Below are 11223 nucleotides of genomic sequence, written 5' to 3' on the forward strand. Positions count from 1 at the left end.
TTCTGCATTCTGATTTACTTTTCTGCATTCCAACCATTCGGTACTTTAACTCTTCTTTCAAATCATTCCAATAGCCTACAAAATCAAGGGAATCTAGCACAAAACTATTAAATTCACCTTCAACTCTCTTATTCACAAAACTAAAGCAAAAACATGAGTTAAAGCAAGTTTCTAAGTCAAAAAGGGTTGATTTTAATGTCAAAATTAAGTATAAAAATAACGGTTTTTCAACTGTTATCAATGGTGTTAGCTCTACCTTGTGGACCACCTTTGGAGCCATCATGAAGCATGGATTGAAGAGTAGTGCAGGAATTTAAGCCATTGTATTATGCCATGTGGTGTAGGTTTGTTTAAGGCTTGTATTAAGACCTAAGTAGCATAGGATTTTCCTTAAAAGTTACACATCCAAACCAAGTGGAAAGTGTGTGCCATGTGTCATGCTTCCATTGGAGAGGATTTACTTTTTAAAAGGTACCCACATGGCATCTTAGGAGTGGAGAGTTTTTGCTTTTAGTAGTGGCCACATGACACTCTAGGAATTGAGAGGATTGTGTTTTGTGAGTGGCCACATGTCCTCCCATCATTAGAGAGGATTTGTGGACACTTGTCCACCCCTTAGAAGGCCTCATTTTTGGCTAATGAGAACAAAGGTGGGAGATCATGCTTTTAGGGTTAGAAGGAGACACCCTTGGCCTATAAATAGAGGTGTCTCCATCGTTGTATTTCATCTTTGATGTTGAGTAATGTTATATTGCCCATTTTTGGCCATACTACTCATCTTAGATCAAGACTAGAGCAACCCATGAGGCCCCTCTAGTCACCTTCCTCCTTGAGTTGGCCTAACCTCTCTTGGAGCCACCAAACACTACACCACCACCACCACCACCATATCTCCTAGACGCACTAGTGCAAAACAACGTATAACGTCACACGTTCAACATCGAAGCACTAAATATGCAACGTTAAAAAGGACCGGTGGCATTTTCGTAAATAAATTGATTTGCTCCATGTCATTTACTAAAATAGTGTGCCGTCTAAAAAGTATTAACGTCAGACAAGAAACATATCGACGTAATCTAAAATGTATTAACACCAAATAAGGCCAACATCGACGTAAAACAATCACCTTAGAATCACATAACGTCAACTTAAGAAACATCTGACATTGATTTTAAAATAAAAAAATAACGAAATAGTAGTTTGCTTCCAGCAGTAATATAGAACGTCGAACAAGTTGGGGTTGGACGTGATTGTCGTAATCACCTAACTTCATTAAGGAAGTAGTCGACGTCCAATACAAAATAAATAAACACTAAATATTGATTTAATTAGTATGACGTCTACCGTAACAATAGAAGGACGTTGTATATTACAGCTAGCAGTTATTTGTTTATTTTTCATTTAAATCAACCCATAAAATGTCAATTTTATACTAGCTTAGACGTTTTGTTATTTAAATCAACCCATAAAATGTCAACTAAAGGAAAAAGACCTAATTGGCTGGGAGACGATACTTGGAATGCTCTTTTGGAAAAGTGGAACATGTCATTTTGTAGACAAAAGTGTGAAACGACAAAGAAGAATCGGACNCTTTTAGGGTTAGAAGGAGACACCCTTGGCCTATAAATAGAGGTGTCTCCATCGTTGTATTTCATCTTTGATGTTGAGTAATGTTATATTGCCCATTTTTGGCCATACTACTCATCTTAGATCAAGACTAGAGCAACCCATGAGGCCCCTCTAGTCACCTTCCTCCTTGAGTTGGCCTAACCTCTCTTGGAGCCACCAAACACTACACCACCACCACCACCACCATATCTCCTAGACGCACTAGTGCAAAACAACGTATAACGTCACACGTTCAACATCGAAGCACTAAATATGCAACGTTAAAAAGGACCGGTGGCATTTTCGTAAATAAATTGATTTGCTCCATGTCATTTACTAAAATAGTGTGCCGTCTAAAAAGTATTAACGTCAGACAAGAAACATATCGACGTAATCTAAAATGTATTAACACCAAATAAGGCCAACATCGACGTAAAACAATCACCTTAGAATCACATAACGTCAACTTAAGAAACATCTGACATTGATTTTAAAATAAAAAAATAACGAAATAGTAGTTTGCTTCCAGCAGTAATATAGAACGTCGAACAAGTTGGGGTTGGACGTGATTGTCGTAATCACCTAACTTCATTAAGGAAGTAGTCGACGTCCAATACAAAATAAATAAACACTAAATATTGATTTAATTAGTATGACGTCTACAGTAACAATAGAAGGACGTTGTATATTACAGCTAGCAGTTATTTGTTTATTTTTCATTTAAATCAACCCATAAAATGTCAATTTTATACTAGCTTAGACGTTTTGTTATTTAAATCAACCCATAAAATGTCAACTAAAGGAAAAAGACCTAATTGGCTGGGAGACGATACTTGGAATGCTCTTTTGGAAAAGTGGAACATGTCATTTTGTAGACAAAAGTGTGAAACGACAAAGAAGAATCGGACATCTGAAAAGGGTGGTTGTTTGCACACTGGAGGATCTATTAGCGTGCATGAGCATGATATTCGTTTGGTATGTAACTTGTACATTTTATTTCGTAATTTGTAATCATACATTTACAAATACTTATTAACAACTCATTTTGTTTGCAGTCAGAGGAGCTTGGTCAGTCAGTGCATATTGATGAAATATTTTAGCAGACACATATTCGTCAATCAACAGGGGAATTTGTGGACGAGAGGTCTAGGCGGACCCATGTTAGTTTCTACTAACTCTATCACATTATACACTATTTATCATGTATGAGGTTTTTAAACCTTATGTTTAATTAATATATTTCTTCATTTAACAGGAACTATTTGAAGCAAAATTTTCTCAAATAAGATATGAGACTGCATCTGTTGGTGCCTCAGCATGTAGTTCTCTAGACCCTACGGAGGAAGAAAGATTGAGAAACCGATCTTGGTTAGAGGCTGCTGGTGGAAAATACAAGGGACGTGTATACGGCATTGGAAATGTCAATTCCCAAGATGACTGTGTCAATAGTTACATCCGACAGACACAGACATCTTCTTCTACTCAGCAACAAAATGCAGAAGAAATTGTTAACCTTAAATCCCAATTACAAGAATATGGTAACAGGCTTCAAAAGTTTGAAGGCTTTATTGGCGTCATCTTGCCATTCCTTCCGCCTTCGACAACTGCAGCTGCACAAGACTTTTTCAACATCCAAATTCCTCAAGCTCAAAAGCATGCACCCAATGATGTCCAACCAGAACAACAACTCCAGACCAGCAACCACCAGATCAACAACCACAAGATGGAAATGATGATTATATGAATTATTAGGCATTTTATAAATCTTATTTCCATAACTCTTGACATTGTATTTAGAACCATAACCAATTTATGAACTTACCTAATGTTACTCTTGCACTTATATTGATGAAAACAATATTTATGTATTCATGTAATGCTTCTTTTATGGATTAAGTGTATGTGAAAAACTTATTGCTTTTACATGTCAATGTGCAATATTGTTCAGGTCTGCTTATATGAATTGTGAATGTTCAGTATAATGTCTAGCTTTGCTCGTATGAATTTTGCATCTTTAGAGGTACTGCTACAAGCAGGGTATTAATTTAACTCTTCTTAAACCATTATATATGGCTTTATCCGTATATAAGTTATATACGGATTTATCCGTATATAAGTTATATACGGATATATCTGTATATATGTTATATACGGATATATCCATATATAACTTATATACGGATAAATCCGTATATAACTTAGCTACGATGGTTTTATATACGGGATTTTTGCCCGTATATAATCTGTATATAACCTGCTATTATAAACGGATTTTGAACATTATATACGAATTTTGGCAATATGTAATTTGGTTTTTTCTTGTAGTGATCACAAATTGAATTAATATTCAAAATAGAATTCAATTTGTAAAGTGGTAGTAAATTAAATAAATTTTAAAATAAAACGTATTAGTGTATGTTCCAAATATTAATTAACATAAGTTCCAAATACCTTAAGGAAATTAGTTATTGTGAAGAGTGTGAAGCTCACACTTGTTAATCTTGATAGCCACTACTCGTCTGAAAATTAATAAAGGCAACACACGAAAAAAAACAAATGAAATAAAATTGATAAAGTGAAGATTATTTTTGAAAATTTAAAAGGTAATAATCACTAGAATTTAAACGTAGATTTTTAATTTTTTTAACTTCAATCTATATTGAATTTTTCTAAAAATAATCAATTATATGCCATAGAAATGATTTGATATATCATTAAATCAAATTACATAAATAATATATAACTAAAAGTATGATACGAGAAAAACTAGAAGATCAAAGAGAAGTAATGAGATATTAAGTTACTTAAATTGTTGAGAGATACTCAAAATTGTTTCCAAAGAAACAAAAAAATTTCAAATAAAAAAAAGTTAAGAATTAGGGAAAATAAATAATGTGAAATTATAAAAGATAACTACAAGAGGTCAATAGAATATTGAAATTAATATAATTATAGATATATTTCACATTTCACTAAAATAAAATATCTCATTGCTAACTTCAATAATAATGAATACAAAAAATAAAAATGCAATTAAAAGTATGTTTAGAGAAAAAGTGACTTGAAGATTTACTAATACTTGTTACATACAAAATATGTTAAAATATTGAAAAATAATAAAATTCGTCAATTGTTCGTGGTTTGGGGCCTGTGTGGTATACTAGATTAAATGACCTGTCAACCGATGGGGTATGGCCAATAGAGCCAAACAGCCGTTAAAGGTAGTTAAAGACTAATGAATAGCGTAACGGTCATTAATGAACAATTAGCAAGTACATTAACAGTCAATAATGATCAATTAATAGATTTGATTATGATAAACTCTATAAATATAGGTTTGATATGGAGGTAAAGATACTTTTGGACATAATTCAATTCATTAAGACTTTCTTGAGAAACATATGTGACTTGACTTTGGCGTCAGAGTGTCTTCTGCAGGTCAAACACCGATCCGATACGGAGCAAGCCAGGACGCTCGTCCCTACGTAACCAAAACATATATCAATCTGCTGAGGATTGTTTAAGGAAAGAATATTTCTCCAAAATTGAATTACTATGAAGATCATATTCTCACTTTTCATGATTATACTTCTTTCTATTGGAATTGGTACGTATAGGATGTTGGGAATCCAAGTGTGAGTTTAAGTCCCACATTGGAGAGAAATGAGAAAGTAGAGTGGTTTATAAGTGGGAAGACACATTAACTCATTGCCTTAAGGTTTTGGGTGAAGAGTGGTGTCAACTACTTATAAGGTTGGACTCACATCTCATTACTCATTGACTTCCCGGTCAAAAACCTCCCCCTTGATACTCCTAACAGTGGTATCAGAGCCGATGGTTGGTGTTGGTGACCAAGGCTCGGACGAGGGTAATGACCCCTATATCGAAAGTCTGTGTGACCCGTTAAGATGAACGGCGATATAGAGGGCTAACTCGTGGTTAAAGGGGATGCTTCCGCTGAAGGGGGAGCAACGGCGATATAGAGGGCTGAGGGGGAGATTGTTGGGAATCCAAGTGTGAGTTTAAGTCCCACATTGGAGAGAAATGAGAAAGTAGAGTGGTTTATAAGTGGGAAGACACATTAACTCATTGCCTTAAGGTTTTGGGTGAAGAGTGGTGTCAACTACTTATAAGGTTGGACTCACATCTCATTACTCATTGACTTCCCGGTCAAAAACCTCCCCCTTGATACTCCTAACATAGGACTTTTTTCTCATCTGTTTCTCTTAATATCTGACCTAATCTCATAACATAAACATAATATATCATGAAAAGGATAACTGTGTTCTTCAAAACTTACTTTTTGGTTGTTGCAGAAAATGAGGGGCCAATGATAGTGGTAGACGGAAAGATCTGTGATGTAAAGTTGTATGACTTCTGTGATCAGAGCTGTTTCAGGGATTGTCCAAAGATTTATGGGCCAAAAGCAGCTAGTATTTGTAATTTTAATCCTGAAGAGTGCATATGTCGTAGACAGTGTTAAGTGATTACTACAAAAGGCATGCTGGATTCAAATAATTAAAATAGTTATTTTGTTTATCATCTTTTACTTTCTTTTCCGAAAACAACTCTATATTTCAAGTAGTTAATGGATGATAGTACAAATATTTAAACCTACATCACTAAAAACAATGTGCTAATTTTTTTGGTTCAAATTGTACTTCCTGACAATAACAAATTTTATATTTAGCAAATAAAATAATTGACAAAAATATAGCTATCAAAATATGTTTTTAATGATTATTGAATAATCCTGATATTTTTTTTTAAAATAAAAATAAACAGGAATTGACAGTTAAAGTTATTAGTTATAACAATATACATTGTTTATGCCTCGGTTCAAGTCGAGACCAAAAGTAGTACACTTTTTGCCTCGCCTGCATATGCCTCGGTTCGAGAACCGGTGCCTATAACGAAAAAAAACCGCTGTCGTTTCTCTTGCCTGTACTAGTGATTAACAGGTTGAACCACCAGAAACATTCCTATAATTCACAAATCAAGGTGATTATTTTTATGTCTACCTCTAATAAAATGTCGAAATAACATTATCTTGGAAAAAATATTAAAAAAACAATTCTTTTATTTACCCACAACCATTTAGTCTACATGTTTCAACGGATAATAGACGAGATTATTGAAAGAGAAAGAAAAAATATATGATCGGTCTGTTTAATTAGAATATGGACATACATGTCTAATGTGTACTTAAAATTGTCTAATCAATGAATAGAATGGCGCTTATAACTTTTTTGTTATACTCGTTTAATTAGTATATAAAAATACTCATATAATGTTTATTGTTGGACTCGTCTAATGTTATTCGCTACACTTATCTAATTAGTTTATCAACAGACTCATCCAATATGTTGAAAGATTCATCTAATCACTGAATTAACAAACTTGCACAATGTGTATTAATAGACTAGTCTAATTTGTGTGTCTAAAAAATTGTCTGATGTATATTGCTAGTGTTGTCTAATAAATATATGAATGACTCGTCTAATCTGTATTACTATACTCGTTTCATCAATACATCAACATACTTGTCTATTGTTTCTTATGCTTTCTCTTCTAAACAATGTATTCCTAGAAATGTCTAGTAATTTTTGTTATATTTCTCTAATTAACGTATGAAATAACTTGTGTAATAATTTTTGTTATATTTGTTTAATTAACATATGAAATGACTTGTATAATATACTTTTTTATATCCTTTTACTTAGTGTATGTGTAGTTTCATCTAATGTTTATGATAAACGCGTATAATGTTTTTGCTATATTCATCGAATCAGTGTATAGAAAGATTCATCTTATGTTAATTTGGGTTAAACTAACATTAATTTATATGTTATGCGTTTTCGTAAAAACAAGTAGAAATCATAGATTATTTTTAATTTAGGAGTACAAATTTAAATATAACAAATCTCTTTATTTACAATTTCTTTTTCTCTCAATTTTTTTGTATAAAACTTCTTAAATACATTTTTTCCATCAACAAGCATCTCCTTCATTCACTACAAGTTTTTTACTATTTTGTTTTTTTAACGTGTTTTATTTTTGTTGACGAAGAAGGTGTTTTACAAGAAAACTTTCTTTGAAAATTATTATCATGGTCGTGAATGACATCGCAAATTGAATTGATATTAAAAATAGAATTCAATTTGTATCATCAAAGTGGTACTAAATTAAAATAAATTTTAAAATAAAACGCATTAGTGTAGGTTCCAAATATTAATTAACATAAGTTTCAAATACCTTCAGGAAATTAGTTATTGTGAAGAGTGTGAAGCTCACACTTGTTAATCTTGATAGCCACTACTCGTTTTATCTGAAAATTAATGAAGGCAACACATGAAAAAAAAAAAACAAATGAAATAAAATTGATAAAGTGAAGATTATTTTTGAAAATTTAAAAGATAATAATAACTAGAATTTAAACGTAGATATTTAATTTTTTTAACTTCAATCTATATTGAATTTTTCTAAAAATAATCAATTATATGCCATAGAAATGATTTGATATATCATTAAATCAAATTACATAAAGAATATATAACTAAAAGTATGATAAGAGAAAAACTAACTTGAAGATCAAAGAGAAGTAATGACATATTAAGTTACTTAAATTGTTGAGAGATACTCAAAATTGTTTCCAAAGAAAAAAAAAATTTCAAATAAAAAAAAGTTAAGAATTAGGGAAAATAAATAATGTGAAATTACAAAAGATAACTACAAGAGGTCAATAGAATATTGAAATTAATATAATTATAGATATATTTCACATTTCACTAAAATAAAATATCTCATTGCTAACTTCAATAATCAACGAATGCAAAAAAGAAAAATGCAATTAAAGGTATGTAGAGAAAAAGTGACTTGAAGATTTACGAATACTTGTTACATACAAAATATGTTAAAATATTGAAAAATAATAAAATTCGTCAATTGTTCGTGGTTTGGGGCCTGTATACAATATGGTGTACACGATTAAATGACCTGTCAACCGATGGGATATGGCCGATCGAGCCAAACAGCCGTTAAAGGTAGTTAAAGACTAATGAATAGCGTAACGGTCATTAATGGACGATTAGCAGGTACATTAACAGTCAATAATGATCAATTAATAGATTTGATTATCATAAACTCTATAAATATAGGTTTGATATGGAGGTAAAGATACTTTTGGGCATAATTCAATTCACTAAGACTTTCTTGAGAAACATATGTGACTTCGTCCCTACATAACCAAAACATCTGCTGAGGATTGCATTTAAGGAAAGAATATTTCTCCAAAATTGAATTACTATGAAGATCATATTCTCACTTTTCATGATTATACTTCTTTCTATTGGAATTGGTACGTATTGGGCTTTTTTTCTCATCTGTTTCTCTTAATATCTGACCTAATCTCATAACATAAACATAATATATCATGAAAAGGATAACTGTGTTCTTCAAAACTTACTTTTTGGTTGTTGCAGAAAATGAGGGGCCAATGATAGTGGTAGAGGGAAAGATCTGTGATGTAAAGTTGTATGACTTCTGTGATCAGAGCTGTTTCAGGGATTGTCCAAAGATTTATGGGCCAAAAGCAGCTAGTATTTGTAATTTTAATCCTGAAGAGTGCATATGTCGTAGACAGTGTTAAGTGATTACTACAAAAGGCATGCTGGATTCAAATAATTAAAATAGTTATTTTGTTTATCATCTTTTACTTTCTTTTTCCGAAAACAACTCTATATTTCAAGTAGTTAATGGATGATAGTACAAATATTTAAACCTACATCACTAAAAACAATGTGCTAATTTTTTTGGTTCAAATTGTACTTCCTGACAATAACAAATTTTATATTTAGCAAATAAAATAATTGACAAAAATATAGCTATCAAAATATGTTTTTAATGATTATTGAATAATCCTGATATTTTTTTTTAAAATAAAAATAAACAGGAATTGACAGTTAAAGTTATTAGTTATAACAATATACATTGAGTAGTTGCATTCCAAAGTTTTTTAAATATATGCTTTATTAAGAGGTTGAACTACCACAAATATTCATATAATTCACAAATTGTTTTTATGTCTAAGTGTAATAAAATGTCGAAATAACATTATCTTGGAAAAAATATTAAAAAAAAATTCTTTTATTAATCCACAACCATTCAGTCTATATGTTTCAACGGATCTCGTAATAAGACGAGATTATTGAAAGAGGAAGAAAAAATATATGATCCGGTCACATATATTATAACTCTGTTTAATTAGAATATGGACATAAATGTCTAATGTGTATTTAAAATCATCTAATCAATGAATAGAATGACTCTTATAATTTTTCTAATGTTTATTGTCGGACTTGTCTAATGTTGTGCGCTACACTCATTTAATCAGTGTATGAACAGACTCATCTAATGCGTTGCAAGATTCATCTAATAAGTGAATTAAGAAACTTGCTCAATGTGTATGAATAGACTCGTTTAATTTGTGTGTCGAAAAAACTGTCTGATGTATTACTCGTCTAATCTGTATTGTTATACTCGTTTGATCAATACATCAACATACTTGTCTAATGTTTCTTATGCTTTCTCATCTAATCAATGTATTCCTAGAGATGTCTAGTAATTTTTGTTATATTTCTCTAATTAACGTATGAAATAATTTGTGTAATAATTTTTGTTATATTTGTTTAATTAACATATGAAATGACTTGTTTAATATATTTTTTATATCCTTTTCATTAGTGTATGTATAGTTTCAACTTTTGTTTGTTAGACTCGTATAATGTTTTTGCTATATTTAAATATAACAAATCTCTTTATTTACAATTTTTTTTCTCTCAATTTTTTTTGTATAAAACTCCTTACTTACATATCTTCGATCAACAAGCATCTCCTCCATTCACTACAAGTTTTTTCACTATTTGGTTTTTTTAAAGTGTTTATTTTTGTTAAAGAAGAAGGTGTTTTACAAGAAAACTTTCTTTGAAAATTATTATCATGGTCGTGAATGACATCGCAAATTGAATTAATATTAAAAATAAAATTCAATTTGCATATCAAAGTGGTACTATATTAAATAAATTTTAAAATAAAACGCATTAGTGTAGGTTCCAAATATTAAATAAGATAGGTTCCAAATACCTTCAGGAAATTAGTTATTGTGAAGGGTGTGAAGCTCACAGTTGTTAATCTTGATAGCGGGTACTCGTTTTATCTGAAAATTAATGATGGCAACACATGAAAAAAAACAAATGAAATAAAATTGATAAAGTGAACATTATTTTTTAAAATTTAAAAGGTAATAATAAGTAGAATTTAAACGTAGATTTTTAATTTTTGAACTTCAATCTATATTGAATGTTTCTAAAACTAATCAATTATATGCCATAGAAATGATTTGATATATCATTAAATCAAATTACATAAAGAATATATAATTAAAAGTATGATTTGAGAAAAACTAACTTGAATATCAAAGAAAAGTAATGAGGTATTAAGTTAGTTAAATTGTTGAGAGATACTCAAAATTGTTTCAAAAGAAAAAAAAATTCAAATAAAAGAAAAGTTAAGAATTAGGGAAAATAAATAATGTGAAATTATAAAATATAACTACAA

This window comes from Vigna umbellata, chromosome 3 (assembly GCF_029865625.1).
Source record: "Vigna umbellata cultivar VRB3 chromosome 3, Vumbellata_1.0, whole genome shotgun sequence".
In the NCBI taxonomy this organism is placed as follows: Eukaryota; Viridiplantae; Streptophyta; class Magnoliopsida; order Fabales; family Fabaceae; genus Vigna; species Vigna umbellata.